Source organism: Leopardus geoffroyi, chromosome B3 (assembly GCF_018350155.1).
Source record: "Leopardus geoffroyi isolate Oge1 chromosome B3, O.geoffroyi_Oge1_pat1.0, whole genome shotgun sequence".
NCBI lineage: Eukaryota > Metazoa > Chordata > Mammalia > Carnivora > Felidae > Leopardus > Leopardus geoffroyi.
Genome location: NC_059337.1, coordinates 42,571,388 through 42,590,949, shown reverse-complemented (window position 1 = coordinate 42,590,949; position 19,562 = coordinate 42,571,388). Strand labels below are relative to the sequence as shown.

The 19,562-nt window shown below is 44.5% G+C and overlaps 1 protein-coding gene across 13 annotated transcripts in view; it reads left to right on the top strand.

The window, feature by feature from the left end:
* Positions 1 to 19,562, top strand: part of TLN2 (talin 2) — a 437,549-nt gene that overhangs the window by 139,768 nt on the left and 278,219 nt on the right. The window contains exon 1 of one of the 13 annotated variants that reach the window (XM_045449529.1): positions 14,692 to 14,710. The exons of the other annotated variants lie outside the window; for them this stretch is intronic. The gene's annotated coding sequence lies outside the window, so the exon portion shown is untranslated. Of the gene's footprint in view, positions 1 to 14,691; positions 14,711 to 19,562 lie in introns of those variants that run through there. 13 annotated transcript variants of the gene reach the window in all.

Genomic DNA, 19,562 nt, shown 5'->3' with positions numbered 1-19,562 from the left:
GGGGGAGTCCGCATTCTTCTGTAGAGGAGGAAAGAGGGAAAGAGTGGGGGGAAAGGCAGATAAATAGGGCTGGAAACATCTCTAGTGAGGCAACCTCTTTGTAACCCCATATTTGCACAGTATGTCGTGTGTGTGTGTGTGTGTGTGTAGATGTGTTCTTGCTTGACTTTGCTGGCAGACTTCCAGGCATAGCAGAGGCTGCAAATATTTTTGGCAAATTGGCACATCCTTTTTTTGTGCTCAGGCAACTCAGGAACAGTTGTGCCCTGTTGCCAGACAGAGGCCTTCATGAAATCCACGTTGCCTTGTGCACAGGGGAAAGAGAATCATCCAAGAGGCCTCATGCAACCTAACCTGCTTGGGTGTATTAACAGTGCCTTGTTGTGACTAGGCACTCTTACTTGTTTAAGACATAATCAGAATGTCAACTGTAAGCTAAGGGTGTTTGTGTCCTAGGTGGATCTTGTAGTTCTTTCAGCGTGCTTTGAAAAGAACACCCTGGGAGGACATGGCTATTCCGGTGAATCCCAGGTCTTGGGATTTTGTTTCCTTTCTGTTTGTGCTGATTCTGTCAAATAGTAGAGCCAGACAGGCAGGACATTGGGTGGGGCTGGAACATTCTGGAAAACTGGAAACTTGATGAAGGGGGAACAGCTGTTGCTTCTTCTGGGGGAAGAGCAAGTCCTGTGATAAGAGGTGTGGCTGGTTGACTGGCGGACAATGTAAAGAGGCAGGTAGGGACTGACTTCAGTCCTCATGGACTCTGAAGGGAGTTCTTTTCTGACCTGTTGGTGACCAAGAGAAGCAGTTGCTGCAAACCACGTGGCTTCATGGAAATAGATTCTTGCTGGGGACTTATCCTTCAAGACAAAACCACACAGTTGAGGTGAGGCATGGCTGATCTACCTTTGTGTTGGATTCATGGAATAGATTTCAAAATGTGGATAGATTTTTGGGGCAGTTGATTTGGTTTTCCCTTGATAGAATAGCACCTATTTTGGTTCGACCCTCTGCTTTTGTCATATTAATTTTGGTTCTTTCATTTCTTGCCCCACAGATGTGAGTGAGCCGGGGAGATGTTTTACAAAAGAGAAGCAGAGAGGAAGGTGGAGTTTGGACTGTTCTGTCATGAGATAGTCTTTCTTTTTTCCTTTTTTTTTTTTTTAAGTTTATTTATTTTGTGAAAAAGAGATGGAGATAGAGACAGAGAACAAGTGGCAGAGGGGCAGAGGGAGATGGGGAGAGAGGATCCGAAGGAGTCTCTGTGGCGACGGCAGAGAGCTGAATGCGGGGTTCAGACTCACGAACTGCAAGATCATGACTTGAGTCAAAGTCAGACACTTGACTGACTGAGCTACCCAGGCATCCCAGGAGACCATCTTTCTGACGTCACTTTGTCCTAAGGTTTGCTCTTTCTGTTCAGGTGCCAGGACAGGATAGAGGGCCCCTTAGCACCCAGAGCCAGTGAGAGTCTGAGCCATTGATGGTTTGTGAAGCCATTTTGGTACCATGGACAATGTGGATGGAGGAGTGAAAACAGACTGGTCATTCCACAGGGTCAAGGCAAAGTCCCTAAGAGCAGGGGGTGCTTTGGGCACCATTTCTCATAACCACGTGAGTAATGATAAAGTGCAATTTTTAGAGCATTTACAGACCTGAGCATCTAGAACTAAATGCCTTGTGGTAATGTGATATGCAGAGATTGTGAGAGGAACTATGCTTCAGTCCATAGACTTTTGATCTCTTATGTCATAGTTCCTTTGCCAGTCCCTGCAGACTAACTAGAATCCTCAGAATCTAGTTAGGGCTTAGGGAGAGGACAGTTGTTACTCAGGGAAGAGAGAGGATGAAGAAACAGTATTGAAATGGTGGCTCTGGCCATTTGTCACAGAAACCATTGGTCATCGAGGGGACCATTACCTGTTAATTAACTCTCAATCATTATAGATAAGTGAATCTTTAAGGTATGGCTTTACAGATCATTTATAGTGGTTTAGATTTCGTCAGGTAGCCCTTCCATTTCTATAACCTGTTGAAAAACATGTTGAGGTGCTATTAAAAATAACTCCCAAGTGGAACATCAAAATCCTTGTGCAGGTAGATCTGTCACTCCACACATAGAAGGGTTGGACCTTGAGTGGGCCAGGGTCATAACCCTTCTCTGGCTGTATCGACATCTTTGTTGCTTGTGTGTGTGTGCACCCACCTGCACACACACACCACTGCCACAACCACACTTAATTGACCTTTTCCCATATTCCTGTTGTCATCCTCAATGAGAATGGTATTTGGCCCTGACATCGTTTCTCAGTTTATTCATTATCTCCTAATCATTTTTATAATGGTGATACGTCTTAATGTGTTTATTTCATGCCCCTCACTTAAATCTTACTGACCTATCCCCAGGCCCTCTAAAGGGATCTGGGGTTACAACTGTGAAAGTGGACATAAAAATCTTGGAGAGGTGATCACAGCCTGTTGTTTGGATGCCTGGGGCTGTGCCTACATGTTTCTCAATCTATTCTGGTCTTTCCCTACCATGATTTTATACATATGTTTGAAAGGTATGAGACTATACTTTTTTAGAACCCAGAGTTAGTCTGCATCTTCTTTGGAAGGTCTTCAGTGATCTGTCGATGGGAAGGCAGCCTGATAAATTTCTGATGCTCATTCAGCTGTTACTGCCACTCTGGTTGTGAAATGTGACAGGACCATGGCCAACTGTGTAATGTTGAAATATGTTCCATCTGAAATTCCTTTCTATCCTCTACATTGCTATGTGAATTAAGAGGTTATGACTTGCAGTGATCAGGAGGCTTAAATCACATTTTGAATTTGCCTAAAGAGGATTTATTGGTTTTCTCCTAATCACAAGACATTGGGCAAGGGGGCCACTTACAAGGGGTTGCAAGGGTATAGAGAGCTTACATTTCAGTGCAAGACTGTGTTTGTGAAAGGGTACTTAAAAGTATAAGGTAGAACGTGGATGACAACTAGTAAGGGTGCTGTACTCTAGGTGGCAATGCAGAAGTGACCAGGAAACTGGGGTCCTGGATGGCTGCCCTCTGAGAGCGTAGGATTCCAACCTGAGTCAAGAAGAACAGACAGGATAAGAATAACCGAGAACAAGGGAAGAAACTTTTAGGGTAAGGCCACACATGAGTGTGGAGGTGGGAATGGGTGAGAATGTTTGGGACTGTGTACAGAGTCTTGGAATGGTGGATTTACGTGTTAAGAGAAAAGTGAAAGATCAGGTTGAATGATAGGAGTGGACATGTATCCTGCTACTTGGGCCAGTAGAAAACCCAATTTAGCTTAACCCGTTGAGATAACATATTGGCTTAGAAACAGAGAAAAGGCTCTCTTTTCAGGTTGCAGGCATGCTTCTCCAAGGTCTGCTTTTCTCTCCCTAGATGTCTTCGTATTGATAAGATGGCTGCCAGCAGCAACCGAGGCTACATGCTTTTCTGTTCACATGTGTAATAATCAAAGGACCTGAGCTTTGATCTCGCTGGTCCAGTCTTAACCATCATGGCAGGCAGGGGAATGCCATGTGCTTAGGCCTGGGTTTCTGCATGTCCCACATTTGAAATAGAGATGTGGTTGTACTGATGGGTTTATGCCAGTAAGGGTCAACCTCTGGAGCACAGTTTGGGGCCCATGACTCCAAAGTCCTGTGGCTGCGGTATAGTGATTTCCCAAAGGAAAATCTATAAAACTAGAAAGGTCAGAGGAAAGGTTGACAATGAAAAAAAATGTCAATTCCATCTTTAAGTTGGGGCAGCTCTGATTTGTAGGGTAAATGATCTTGAGTTGAATCTAGACTTTATAGGCAGATCCTCTTGGCCTGATGACAACATTTGTCTTGGCTTTTGATGAGAAGAATGTTTAATTATCATCTGCTCATGCCCAGAAGAACTTATCTGGTGACCAATCTTCCTTCTTGCCCCCATCATCTCTTTTTGCTCCTCACAAGGAGTGTGCATGCTCACCGAGCTGGCTTGTTTGAGACTGTACAGAGTGCCAAACTCCAGTGTCTCTGCAGAACTACCTCTCTTTCCTGTAGGGCTCCCTGAGAGAGATACCTCGCTCGCTTAAGATTGCTCTGTTGGAAGTTATCCAGTTGAATCTATCTGTTCACGTTAACACTAATCACAAATTAGGTAGAATTGCTGAAGTTTGCTAGTGCCATTCAGAGGCAGGCCATCCATCCATCCATCCATCCATCCATCCATCCATCCATCCATCCATCCATCTGTTTATTCGGTCAACGGGTATACTTGTGATGTGCCAGGAGCTATGCTGGCCACTAGGGATGAACCCGGGTCTAGCGCACAGTCCCTACCCTTGAGCTCCCAGTCTGGTTGGGGAAGCCAGGAAATCCACAGTTCTACTTTTATGTGGTGCATGTCCTATGCAGTACACTATGGAAGTTTAGAGAAACAGTATGTCTCTCAGCTGGAGGATTAAGCTTAAGGAGGATGCTTAAAACCGGTTTAGAGGTTAAGATTAGGCAATTAATAGGTGCTTAGAACAGAGGGAATTGTGATAAATAAAAGCTACAAGGGTGGTATTGTCAGAAAGTCACGGGTGTTCCTCTGTGGCTGGAGCTGGAATCCCCCCTACCCCCCATGTTAGTTAAATTCTAGTTAGTTAACATACAGTGTAATACTGGTTTCAGGAGTAGAATTGAGTGTGATTTATCATTTACAAAACCCAGTGCTTGTCCTAACCACTGGCTGGGGCTATAATTCTTGAAACAAACAAACAAAAACCAAAAAACAAAACAAAACAAAACAAAAAAACCAACAACAACAACCCAAAAAACCCAGGAGGTGGAATGGAAATGCAGACTCCCAATTCTTCCATCCAAGATTCTAATCTGCAGGTCAGGAGAGTGGTCTGGGAATACCATTTTCATCTCCAGCTCCTTGGGTGGTTCTGATCCTGGTGGTCTGAAGAGTACTGGTTTAGAGGGCTTTGTGCAGGCGCAGGGCCACAAACGTAGGCTGGAAAGGGGGGAGAGCAGGAGCCGGAGTGGCCAGAAGGGTTGCAGAAGGGTGGAGGAGAAGTTTTGGATCTGCGTGTTCCGTAGGATCCTGGAGGAAGTTGAAGGCCTTTGGCAGCAGAGGATATTTACAGCAGGAAATAATACCTTAGGCTTATTTATGCACAATTGAGCTAAAACATCTTTGCAGATTTAAAGACTGGTGAAGGAATCACTTGGCTCTAAACTCATGCTGCTGAGAATTCAGGTTCCAAACTTAAAGTGCAGTTCTTGGTCTGCTAGCCGGTCTCCCAGTTGGGAATTACTTACCCTTATTATGTTAGCACAGTGATTTTGTAATGCTCTTGAGTAACCTTGGAGGCCACTCTACAAATTACTTGATTTATTATTTAAAAACAGGATTGATTCAAGACTGAATAAATGTGTAATATTGAATCCACATGGGGGAGGCAGTGAGGGAGGTGTGCAGCATTTATCCAGTTAAGGGTGTTTGCAGACCATATATGTTGGGTGGGTCTCTTTTTCATAGAATCATTAAGACTTAGACACTTAAAAAATTTTTTTTAATGTTTATTTTCGAGAGAGAGAAAGAGAGACTGCGAGTAGGGGAGGGGCAGAGACAGAGGGACACAGGATCTGAAGCAGGCTCCAGGCTTTGAGCTGTCAACACACAGCCCGATGAGGGGCTCGAACTCAGGAATGAAAAAACTGCGAGATCATGACCGGAGCTGAAGTTGGACACCTAACCGACTGGGCCACCCAGGCGTCCCCGGACTTAGTAAGACATTTTAATTGTCTTCCTCAAACAAGGTAACTCTCAAACCCTCACCAGTTTCTGGCTTCGCCTTGGGCAGTTGGCTATACATGGCTTTTTACTTGTTCTTAAAACAGAAAATAGATTTCAGACTGGCTCTCGGTTGTACATTATTGTTGGAGTTAACCCAGTTACCATTCCAAGCTCCGTGGGAATGACTGTAGAAGTCCCACTTCTCAGTGTAACTTAGAACTACTTTGCATCTCCATTGGGGTTTGATAAGATTTCATTAGTTAACTTTGAACATCAAGGGCCACCAAGAATAAAGTATGAGCTGTTCCATCCTTGACGATTATTTATGTTAGGCATGAAAGTGTACATTGATAGAAGGTGCAGTAAGTTACATGTAAAAATGTGTATATGGACAGTAGGTCCTCCCAGGACTTCTCACTACTGGCAGTATTGACATTTTGGACTAGATCATTCTTTGGGATCATTCATTTTGGCAGTGTCCCTGGCCTCTACCCACTAGACCCAATTGTGACAGTCAGCATTTGTCTGCAGATATTGCTACATCACCTCTGGTTAAGAACCACTGAGTTTACAGACAAAAAGGTTTTTCTGGATATGTCTTTACTCTGCTATCCATCTATTTTTTGAGAATTTTGTCGTAACTTTTAAAAAGCCATATAGTTGACGATAATTACAGGCAGATCCCATATTTGCAGGTTTGCCTACTTGCTAAACTTGATTGGCAAGCCGAAAGTCATGACTCTAGGCCCTTTGACGGTCAGTCTTGGACACCCACGTGTGCAGAGAGGCAAAAAGTTGGAGTCACCTCCTGCATCTGTTCCCGGCTGAGGTCAAACAAGGTGATGCTTTTTTCAGCTCTCTGACTGTAAACAAGTGTCCTTTTCAGGGCCTATTGAGTGCCACATTTTTCAGATTTTTGCTTTTTTTTTTTTTTTTTTATTGGTGATTTTGATTTTGAAACGGCCCCCAAGTGTAGTGTAGTGTTGTCTAGTGTTCCTAAGTGCAATACGGCTGTTCCATGCTTTATAGAGAAAATACATGTGTTAGATGAGCTTCCTTCAGGTGGGAGTTACAGTGGTCTTGGCTGTGAGTTCAGTATTAATGATAAATCTAGAGGTCTTTAAAAAGAAACACAGATAAAACCAGGCCATGGTTTGATCAGTTGATGAAAATGTGGTGACTGGAGGCTCCCAGGAATCTAAAGGCCCGTATTTTGCCTGGGAGGAATGGTCCAGTATTGGCCAGTTCAGGGTTAGTGGTGACTTTGTAAGAACGTAACTACTGCAACTAATGGGAATCAACTGTACTGTTGTTTCGCCTGCGTTTCCAGAGCCTGCCTTTTAAAGATGTAATACGGTAAACGTATTAAGCTGGATTGCTGTTCTTGTAAAAAATGACATAGCCACATTATGGAAAACTTACAGAATAAATAATTGGTGAGTCAATGGATATAAATATTTTTAAAGCTCTTGCACACCTCGTGGAAAAAGGTTGTACTGATTTATGGTGCCACAAGCAATTGACTTTTCCAGTGGATGTCCTTGTCATTGCATCTTTGCCAGCGTTTTGCATCTATCTTATTTTTAAAATGACAAGATTGTTAAAAAAAAACAAAAACAAACCTATAGATCCTTTAAAAATAGAATGTAACAGTCTCATTATTACCTTTTCCCACTTTTTCCTCAAGAATGGTAAGAATTTGGAATAGGTCCTTTCAAGCCTTTGAGAAAACGCACATAAAAATAAGTGATTTTTACACCCATAACTTAATATGGGAGGGACTAGGTATTTGCTCACTGCATGCCCTTTGTATTATGCTTTGGTGACTTCATATAATTGAGGTGCAAAAGTGCTGCCTCGTTATTGACAATATACTTGAGTTTCCAGGAAAAACTATATAAATGATGCTTCTGTTTAATAGCTATTGTTTAATTCTGGTGCTAGGTGATTATTAGCTTGTGATAAAGACCTTTGAATGTAATTTTGATTTTTGCCAGTCACCTAAGTGATAGAAACCACATAGATTCTGTCATGCAATTTTATTTTTTTCCTCACGTGGCTTGCCTGAGGATTTCAAAGAATTCAATTTCCTGATAGAAAAGTAGTTAGTAAATGGATGCAAACGGGTAAACATTATCCAGAATCAGTCAAGATGCTTAATATAAATTGCTACAACAGATGTTCCTGGAATGATGATAAATTGAGGAACACATTCGTGATAAAGTGAATCTGGAAGCCTTGCCCTCACCATGGCTGGAGATGTGAGGGATGGCTGTTCATCATTTGTGTGTCCTGCACACAGGGACCCGTTGGAGTGACCACAAGTCCTGTAGGTGAGATTCCCTTGATGTAGGGTGAGGAAGTGAGATCTTCTGTGCCAGCTGTTGATACTAGATATTTGATTGCATTTTCAAAGCCTACTTATATTGGAAAGCCATAGTTTTCACTTAGGATGGGTTAGAGAGAGAGAGTAAAAATGCTCCTAGAAAAGAAAGAGTAAAACGTTAGTAGCTCTGACTGATGGAAAAACTCAGGAAAATTGCAGACCTTTGAAATCCGAGGCGTATTCTGTTTCCAGGATGCTGGACCAAGAGAAAAGGTACAGCTTTAGGGTTATCTGTTAATTACTCAGAAAAAGGTAAAATGAGCAGTAGGACTGTACTAAGGCCAGGAAAGACTGTTTTCTGGAAAGAAGGGAAAAGGTGTGGATTATGCCTGAGTGTCAATTTCTTAACCTAAGAGTGAGACAGGCTTAGAAGATTAAGGTCCATAGGGATTCTATTTTCCGGTAAGGGAGTGTCACTTACATGATAATTTTGCATCTCGATCCTGAATTCCACACTCCAGCAAGACCACAATGGGTCTTCTTGAAAGTGTTGAGGCAACTTCAGGGTTTGGCAGAGATGGGGATTTTTTTTAAACTCTGAAGAAGCCTTAGCTGTGAAAAAGTGACGGAATTTAAAATGCTGTCCCATTTAACCACACACACACACACACACACACACACACACACACACACACACACAGAGAGAGAGAGAGAGAGAGAGAGAGGGAGGGAGAGAGAGAGAGGGAGAACACCTTTCCCATAGATTAGGAATTATGAGGTCTCTTCTTTGTGAGATTCTTGGTTTACCCTTAGGATGCTATTTTTTGTTGACAATTGCAGGCATTCAGATAATCATCAAAAACCTAGGGGCACACCCCTTTGAACTGCATAGTTTCTCTTTCAGAACATCTATGGGAGGGCACCAAAGAGAAGGTTTCAAGTAAAATATTTCAGATAATTATCCACATTCCTTTCACTTTTATTCCTGAAAAATAGCAAGCAAACTTTATTTTTAATGTGAATATTTATGAAAGAACTTCGTGAAAGTATTCCTTTAAGTTAACCTTTATTGGGGTAAAGTTGTATAAAAAAGATGTCATTAACAATATTTGAAATAACTTGTTAAGGCAAATTTAAATAATAGAAAGCTTTAGAGTAAAAAAGTAATTGACTAAGTTAATTGATTTCCTAACTCAAAAAATCCTTTGTAATAGTGTCTTTTTGTTCCCTGTCTTTGTGTTTTTATAGTGGAGGAGGTTTAACTATTGTGTTGCTACATCTGTGAACTTTTGTCTTCTTGGCTTTGTAAATACAAACTCTATTCTTCATATTTTCTTTTTTTTTTTTTTAATTTTTTTTTCGATGTTTATTTATTTTTGGGACAGAGAGAGACAGAGCATGAACGGGGGAGGGGCAGAGAGAGAGGGAGACACAGAATCGGAAACAGGCTCCAGGCTCTGAGCCATCAGCCCAGAGCCTGACGCGGGGCTCGAACTCACGGACCGCGAGATCGTGACCTGGCTGAAGTCGGACGCTTAACCGACTGCGCCACCCAGGCGCCCCATATTCTTCATATTTTCTAGTTGAATAGGTTGCTTTTTCTTTTTTTCCTCTCTTCTTTATACACACACACACACACACACACACACACACACACACACAATCTCTTATCTACCTGGCATTTTGTGTGTTTCCTAGTGGTAAATCTATAACTTAGTTTTTGTTTTTGTGGATATTTGCTTTTGTGGGTATTGACTTTTCCTATTACAATGTATGTAATAGTTGGCTCTTTCAGTGCTGATTTAAAATACAATCGGGGCGCCTGGGTGGCGCAGTCGGTTGGGCGTCCGACTTCAGCTCAGGTCACGATCTCGCGGTCCGTGAGTTCGAGCCCCGCGTCAGGCTCTGGGCTGATGGCTCAGAGCCTGGAGCCTGCTTCCGATTCTGTGTCTCCTTCTCTCTCTGCCCCTCCCCCCTTCATGCTGTCTCTGTCTCAAAAATAAAAAAACGTTAAAAAAAATTAAAAAAAAAAAAAATACAATCGAATAGTGTGCTCTTCAGTATTTCTTGTAAATGACAAATTCATTGTATCCTAAATATCTATATATTTGCTTACTATGCTCTCTATCCTGTCAAATGATCTATTGCTGCCACCGTGCCATTTTAGTTACCGTACTTGTACAGTATATTTAGCCTTGTTAGGTAGGATAGGTTTTTCTTCATTGTACTTTTTTTGAAAAAGCATTTGTAGTCATGCTGAAGCTTTCTCTATTCCAGCTCAACTTTAGAATCTGCTTTATAAATTCTACAGCACATCTTGTTGCAATGTGGGTTGCATTGTGTTGACCTTATAAGCTGATGGAAGGAGAATTGCCATCTTAGAATATTGGGTCTTCTCATCTGGGAAATGGTGGTTCTGTTATTTGTGTTGTCTTATGTGTTCTTCAGTAAAACTTAAAACAAGACTGATTCAGCATATTTATGGATAGTTTTATTTGTAGGTACTTACGTTTTTTTCTCTACTCTCTACTTTCTATTTATTTCTTCTTGACAAAAGTGGAATTTTTTTTAAGATTTTATTTTTACAGGATCTCTATACCTAACGTGGGTCTTGAACTCACAACCCCAAGATCAAGAGTCACATGCTCTTCTGACTGAGCCTGCCAGGCACCCCTGGAATTTTTTTTTTTTTTTTTTTTAGACATTTTTTAAGAAGCTCCTCTTTCTAATCATCTCTAATCCACTTACATTTTAGGCAAATAGACATTTGTTGCGGGGGAGGGGAGGACAATTGGCTGCCTTTTCCTAATGTTTTATTTCTCTGGTTAGAGGATGAAGTAAAATGTTAAACAGTAATCACACGCATCCTTGTCACCAGCCTAATTTTAATGGGACTTAAAATTCACCATTTGCTCATTTCCATATATTTCTGATTTTCTTTTCCATGTAAGAAACTATTTGCTATGTATAAGAAAGGATCAAATTAAGTATCATCACGGGGTGGGGGGATGTTTATGTCACTGGTTGCCTCCCAAAGGACTTGGCAGTGACGTGGGATATGTCACACACACAGAAAAGAGTTCATGTTTCATTAAGGTGGTTCTATTCGGTTTTTCCTTAAAGAAGTCACTGATGTATAGGAGCATGTTGAGGCATCAGAGGACTTCCTAGACCACAGAACCTCTCCAAGAATCTTAGGAGCACCCTTCGGGCTAGACTGATTTAAATGAACCTGTTTGCCCGATTTTTCTGAAGGAGACTGTGGGTGGAATACTGCAATCTAGCCAGTGGCAGTAACCCAGGCTAGGGTGGAGTCTTGGGCTCTGGAAGTCATGTTTTCCTTAAGAAGATGGAGTCAAGTTCTAGAGATGTGTGCTGATAATACACTGGTAGGGTTGACATTCAGAAAACCCTTACCTAGCAGTCAGATGCAAAGGGGCTTTTGGGACTGCAAGGGGCAGGAAATTGAGAGATGTAAAGAACCAGATGTAAAAGAGGAGAATAGCATTCAAGACTTGAGATGTTCTGGCACTTTCATGTGGTTGGAGGGGCGGGGCAGGGGCGGTCCATATCTGTGTTGCCAGAAGGTGGGCTGGCCGAGTTAAAGCCACAGGCTCCTAATGTAAGCTCAAGCCCTTTCTTGTTAGTAGATTCTACCTGTAAACACACCTTCATTAGGTGAATTTTTAACCACCATGTGTGCCTGAAAGCCATAAGTCCTGAATACATTTAAAGGAAGGGTTTTCCAACTGTGATCGCTGGAGCTCTGTGTATTCTTCCCAAGCTCCTGTGAGACCCTGGGATTCCCATTCCCCACCCCCCCCCCCCCCATTTCAACCAGAGCACCTCTGCTTTCATGAATGGACATTGCTTATCAGGCTGCTGAGTAAAATAACATTAGAAGACAACACTTTACTGCTTAAAAAAAAAAAAAAAATTCAAAGCCATCATTGTAATTCATTTTAGTAGTTAAAATCATGTTTGTGTCCTAAAACTGATCTTGCCTATGTAACCATCGGCATTTTATGTTCCAACTGCCTTTCTCAAGGAAAATTTCCTTGCATACACCCTTTAGAAATGATTTCTTTTTACATAGACTTTCTAGTGGTTAGGGTGTTGAGGCATGTAATGGGGCCGGTTGTGTACCTGTCCTAATTCCTCTGATAACGGTAAGCTTCTTAAGGACTTGCTTGTGTTGTATTTTTGTTTTCCATCTCCTCCACTCTGGCCCCACCCCCACCCCTGAACACCTATCACACAGGTTCAGGATGTACTTGCTGATTCCATGCAGACTGATGTGGATGGCTGTCCCCTTCCTCATGAGCCAGGGGAAGCTCAGAGGCAGGACTTTTCCCTCAGCCTGACTTGGCTCTTGCCTTACAGAGTTCAGGCGAGTTAAGAGAGCTCTAAGTAGCCTCCTCTGGGGATTGCTGCATTTGCCTAGGATCACCAAGAATCGAGGCAGGCTCTCTTGCCAACAGAGCCTCTCCCAGTTGTGCGTGGGCTCAGTGTAAGTAACTGAGGCCAGCGGATGTGGACCAAGCCCAGAGGAGTTGTGGTAATGAAGCCTGGCTTCACAGAGGAATTATTAATGTTGTCCTCACTGTTGACCTAGACCCTTCCTACACCTCGTGGGCAAATAGCAGTCTCTTCTCCTCTGAGGGGCTCTCTCTGGCCAATCTGGTCCAAAGGGAGGTTTGCTGTTGATTCTTTAGCCAGCTTGTGGATATTATATCATGAGCAGCCAGGCTGCCAATATTTTCCTATTACCTGGTAAGGAAGATGATCTGCTTTACCAGCTCTGAGATAGTACTATTGTCACAGCCCCAGACATAGGTTGAGTGCTTATATTAGACAAGGATGTTGGGTTGTGATAGAAACCCACTCACCAGTTTGGTAAACAGGGAGGGTTCCTGCGTGTCTTGAAGATCTCCCAGGATGGAAAATTGAAGAGCCCTTGGACTCACGGGAATTGGAGGGAGACCCTCCTGGTGCTCTCCTGGGCTCTCGCGTTACTGGTTCTGCTCCCGGGGTATCCCTTATTTTTTTATAGAGATTTTTTAAAAAAAGGTTTACTTTTGAGAGAGCACAAGCAGGGGAGGGGCAGTGAGAGAGGAGGACAGAGGATCTGAAACAGGCTCTGTGCTGACACCAGAGAGTCCGATGACAGACACAAACCCACGAACCGCGAGATCATGACCTGAGCTGAAGTTGGATATTCCACCGACTAAGCCACCCAGGCACCCCTCTTGGGGTATCCTTTAGCCCCTTGGTACCCAAATGAATTGGCAAGGTCATGGTTGTTGGTAATTTGGCTGTATCCCCCTATGGCTACCCAGCCCTGGTTTTTCTGACCTCCTAATTTTCCAACCTCTCAGCTAGAATTCCCCCAAATAGAGTGGCTCAGCGTTACTGGGGAGGATCTTAGTGGCCAAAATTGGCTCCTTTGAATTGAGGCTACAAGAGCATGAGGTCCCTGACCTGACAAGGGAGTTGGCTCTATCAGGGTCAGGGCTATCTAGCCCTGCCCTGACAACTTTGGTGGAGGGAGAGGAGAGGCAGGTCCCATGGTACCCACAGTTGCCCCTTAAGGCTGCACAGACTTCTCCGTTGCTCAGGCACTTGCTATAAATAAGTGGTGGATCCTTTTTCCCATTTCTAATGTCACTGCTGGGAAATGAAGTTTTCCTAGTAACCAACCTGTCTCTCTTTATATAAATGAACCACTCTGGATTCTGTTTCCCAGCTGTTGGGACAATGACCCCTGCCCTACTCCTCGGCCTTCTTTGGGGTTGGATCCCAGGTAGATTGCATCACAAAGGCCAGAGAGCATCACAGCCTGGCCATTCCTGCCTGGAGGGGAGGGAACCCCAGTGAGAGTGAGGAGAAACTTCCCCAGGAGCAGCCTTTTCAAAGATTCCAAGACTTGGAGGCCTCCTTCACCCTTTCCTGCTGAGTGGGCGGAGCTGCAGCCCAGACCTCAGGGCCTGGAGGACCCGGAGCTGCTGTGTGTACAACCCAGGGAGTGTCCTGCCCTCCTCCCCCTCCTGCTCCCCGCCGTGGGGGTTCTTTCCAGAGAGTAAATAGTATTTGCTTTTCCATTTTGTACAAAATGTCCCTGCTTTCCCCTCTTCTACAGAGCCAGAAGTGAAAAAGAAATCCTCATTCAAAAATGAGAGAAGAGAAGAGCTCGCCAACCTGATTCCCAGAACCATTTCTTACTGCGCCCCACGCTGCATCAGACCCATGTGTTATTTTTGAGTGGCGGGAATAATAGGGCTTACACCTAATCAAGGAAAAGAATTCCAAACAAAAGCTTGGGTGGGGTTTCCTGGGCAGGAGTGCGATATTGTAATAAACGGGAAGCAGTTCAGCAGTCCAATCTCTGGTCTGATTACACAAATTATAGCAGGGGCCCTGTTTTCAAAGGAATTTAACACACCCCACGGAGGCCCCTCCTCAGCGGGTGTGTCCACATTTCCTCAACGCTCTCCTTAATAGTTAATGCTTTCACCAGAGGTGCCCAGAGCCTCCTGTGGAATAATTAGGATGCCCTCATTAGGGTCTCTGCCACGGGACCATTTTACAGGTGAGTTCGCCTTATGTTAAAGTCCTTTAGGGAGTCCTGTGGCTAAATTCTCCACTCTTCTCCCGCATTGCTGAACACAAAGTACATACTGGGCTCTGACATTCCAGGAACAATTGCCAACATTTCCAGGCACTAATGAGCCAGGCACTTGATACGGGGTAGAGGAAAATGTTGGGATAAAAAGGTCTTTTCTTGCAAAAGCAGGTACCATTTTGTGTCACCGTGTCTAGAGGTCTGCTGTTGTCCTCAGCCTTCAGATCATCACTCTTGACCCATCTTCGGGAATAGTCCTGACCCCCTGGGCTCAGCCTTTGTGAACCTCTTGAGACTTCCCTCAAGTGTGAGGTTCCAGTTCCTTCAGGAACTCTGTGCTCCTTGTTCTCCTTGGTGGCCCTTCCCCCTTTTCTGTTGCTTCTCAATCTTCACAATGAAACACTCTTTGCCTTGACAAAGCTCCCCTGACGTGTGCCTCCTGTCCTGAACCCCAGGCTGTTAGGTGCCCCAGAGCAGCCTGGGTTTCCTTTTATAGCTCTCACCACCTTTAGATGAAGGCTCTACTGCTTCTCCTTTTTAATTTACAGCCCCCTAGAGGCTAAGGACTGTGTCTTACTCCTCCTCAAACTCTTGATACGTGGCGCCTGGTAGGAACACCTGAATGGTTAGAAGTTGTCTTCTCTGAAACTGATTATGTGTTCTAATTTCATTTTTATCTAGAGCCAGTATAGGCTCTGTGTCAGGTAACTATGTGGCTATTACAGGTTTGTCTGCTTAGCGTCTTAAACTGTTTTCCTCTAAACCGTTTGGGTTTGCTCTTACCCGTGTGTCTTGCAGCCTGACCTGGTTAATGGTTAACTTCATGCTGGGAGCAGAGTAATTCTCCTGCAAGGCCCGGCTGGCATGGTGGCCTGACTCTGGGTCTAGGTTGTCGTTCTCCTTTTTGCCTTTGGGGTTCGTTAGGGTCACAGCAGACGGTGACGTGCACTTAACGCAGGTGGTCGTCCCTGCCCCTGTGTGCCACCCTGACGGCACCCTCGTGCCACTTCTCGGAGGACGTGATGCCTGGTTAGCACGGTTCCTCTCGTGCGTGAACCACGCTTCTTGTTGTCCATGCAGAGTCCGTTCCACCTGGCCTCCTGTGGGAAGCCTTCCGTGGTTCCTTCAGGGTCCCCCGCCAGTGTCCTGGCCACTGTCCCCCTGGTGGAACACTTTGGGTGGACACCCCCCTGTGCATCCCATTTTATTGCATTCATTTGTTTGTCGGTCTCCCCTCGTGCATCATGGGGCGACTCGTTCTACAGCGGAGCCCTGCCCTTACGCGTGTCTCCATTTCCCAGTGCCTAGCTCAGTGCCACACGTGTAATTCCTACTTGGTGAGCCGGTCAGTGAGTCCCTGAGGGGCTTCTAATTAAAAACAGAACAAAGAGCGTATGTCTCCTCAGTCGTGGTGGTTTAACTTTTAAAATGAGTGCACGTGTCCCAACATTGTCCAAGGTTGGGGCTAGAAACAGCATGCGTCCTATTTGACAGGCGAGGAATGGAGACTAAGAGGCTCAGAAACTGTAGCCATAGGTCTTGTATGAGGCAAGACCGTATGGTCTTGTATGAGGCAAGACTTGTATGAGGACAGACTTGGTCCTTCAGGAGCCTTGTCTGGGGTTTTCTGTGTATAAGGTGAATCTCTGTAAACACGGTGAGAGGCGTATACTGGGAGAGCTCGGCCCAGGTTTCTGGTTTCCACGTGGGGTTGAGAGGCTGGTCTCACAGGTAACAGGAGGGACCCTTAGAATCTTCCCTGGGAAGGGCTGAGTTGCCCTTTTCCCACGGGTGGTGGTCATGCTCATGTCAATCTAGAAACTACCAAGGGTATAGACAGGGATAAGGAAGTTCTGCAAACACTTTACCGTATAAGCATTTACCACGTAAAACGTTTACCGTGCTCTTAGTTATGTCTTCACAACGTTAGCAACAGCAGCCATACCAGGTAAACAGTGAACACTTACACCTGGGAGTTTATGTGTGTCGCCTCCCCTTCCCTCACAAGGACCTGAAGAGGTGGCTGTGGTCGTCATTCTCATTTTACAAATGAAAATGAGGCTTAAATATATGAAGTAACACGACTCCCCAGGCAGAAAACAGCAGGGCTCTCTGACTGCAAAGCCCAGGACTTGGCAATGCTCTGCTGGGGACCAAAAGTGAGTTGACCTGTCCTCTGCAGTGGGTTGTAAACTTCTTGTGGGTAGGAAATACAGGTTGCTGTTCTTTGAAAGCTGGCCAATACCGCGGCACATAGCAGACGTTCCACTGCTTGCAGATTTGAGCTACGAGGCGGTTTTAGTGTGGACTGATTCATTATGTGAGATAACCCTAGACCCACACAAATGGAACATTGAAATGGGCTACCTGGGAAAACCAGGGTAATCAAAATAAGTTCAAGTTCATTCAGATTAACACGTGGCACTGTAAGGAATTTAAGGGTCCAACTGCTGCCAGACAGTACTCCACCCCCCAAGCCATCCATCAGAAGCACTTAATTAAGAAGTGGTATGTTAATTGTTGCTCTTAAATATCCATTAGCATAGATCCCCTAAAAACTCTCTATTGGGCAATAATGTCAACTTTGTGTCACAGATCGTATTTCAAAAAGCTCTTTTAGGCACATCATCTGTCACCTAGCGCAATTTATTATGTAAGTGCTCTTATGTTTTCAAATGTTGCCTAGAATTCTCTAAATTAGGTAACTTTCCATTCTAAACTAATGAAATCTTTGGTATACCAAATGAATGTTGTTAATGCTTCTCCAATTGTCGGTGAACTTTGTTCGCCCAGGCCAGTCAGGGGAAAGTTCATGCCCTGAGTGTGAACTGGGACATTACGCAGCACGCAGACCTGTGGGGTTTCAGCACTCAGTGACAGCCGCTCTGGAATTGCTGTCACCGTCTAACAAGTACACACGCACATGTTAGCGGATCCCATATGCACCTCTACTCCTTAGGGCTATGTGCACAGGCAACAAAGGGAGATCTAGAAGCATCTCTGAGAACAGAGATGTATCAACGGGAGGCATGCGTTATCTTACACGCCATGACAAAATTAACGTGCTCAGGGAAAACCACCCAGAAGTAGAATTTGTAAGAACACCTGTAAGGTGCGAAATCCAGGAGGGGTTCCAAGACGGCACATAGAAGGGGAGCGTGCCCCAGTGCCTGTAGAAGCATTGAGGAGGCTGGAGTGGAGGGTGGAAGGCAGATGCTGGGAACAGGAAGGAATTAAGTGTGGCCGGAAGGGCGAGTGCATGGGTGATGGGGAAGTACCCATGGAAGCTGAGGCAAGTAAGTGCATGTTTGTGAAGGGCCGTATGTTAATCACTCTGGAAAACTCAGCAGCCATGGAAGTAGTATTTTTTTTTTTAATTTTTTCTTTTTCAACGTTTATTTATTTTTGGGACAGAGAGAGACAGAGCATGAATGGGGGAGGGGCAGAGAGAGAGGGAGACACAGAATCGGAAACAGGCTCCAGGCTCTGAGCCATCAGCCCAGAGCCCGACGCGGGGCTCGAACTCACGGACCGCGAGATCGTGACCTGGCTGAAGTCGGACGCTTAACCTACTGCGCCGCCCAGGCGCCCCAAAGTAGTATTTTTAATGTGAAGTCCATTTATTCTCAACTCTGTGATGCATATTCATTATTAAAAAAAACAACATGAAAAAGGTAAAACGTAAAAGAGAAAGAAAAGCCCTTAGCCCCACCACTCAAGAATGTATTTTGACTAACTTCCTGTCCTGTTTTCCCTGATGGGATTGGTTGGTTTGTTTATTCCTTGGGTTGATGTAATTGTGATCATGCTAGAAGTTTTTGTTTGCTCTACTTACTGTGGAGTAAGAAGTTTCTCAAGTTCTCTTAAGCAGCATTTTTCTGGCCATAATAACCAGTCGAGAAAATAAAACACCATTAACTTACCACCTTTTTTGGATCATTAAGTTGTTTCCAAGTTCCTCCTAGCATAAAGAATGAATATTTAGCATCTTGATCTATGAAAGCATTTTTGCATCTAAGAGTATTCTGTGAAGACCGGTCTCTGCCACTGATTATTGGTTCAAGAGACTTGGCATTTTAAAGATGTTTGAGACACGTTATTCAAAAGAAGCCCCTTAAAGGTAGCACCTGCAGACAAGGTGGTAAACCTTTGTGTCCCAGAGATTCAGTAGGACTGTGGGTGGGGAGGGGGAGGATTTGGACGGAGAAGAAAGAGGTAGGAGTCAGAGTGGTTAGCAGATAATACCTCCCCTGGGGTGATAGTTTTTCTGACAAAGGTGGCAAGACCTTGCTTGAATGCTGCTGGCCTTTATAGGGGATCATCAAGTCTGAGAAGAGTCTGAGCTGGTTTGTAGCTGCAGATGACATGTTTGGTTTAAGACCTCTGGAACTCCCTCTTCTTTTGTCCCCTATGGTTCTTCGATGTAACTGCTCAAATGTCACTGTTGTCTATTGAATTGAGGTCTTCGAGCGATGGCAGGGGCACTTTTATACACCATAGTTAGCGTCTAACTCCATAAGGTATAGGGGCCAAGGGAATGGGGGCCGGGCAGTGACTGAGGCTGGGGTGACGTACAGGGCTTTTGCTATAGCGGGGCTGAAGCAGGGCAGGTCTGGTAGGGCTGGGTGGTGGTAGGCAGTGTGTTGGAGGGGAAGAGCAGACCTGATGGCCTGTAGGGAAGCAGAGTAGTATGTGGGCACAGGGTTGAAGACACAGGCCCCGAAGGTGGCTCTTGGTTGTGGTACTGGCTTTTCCACTGACTGGCCACGTGACCTGGGGCAAACTACCCAAGCCACAGTTATGCCTCAGTTTCCTCAGG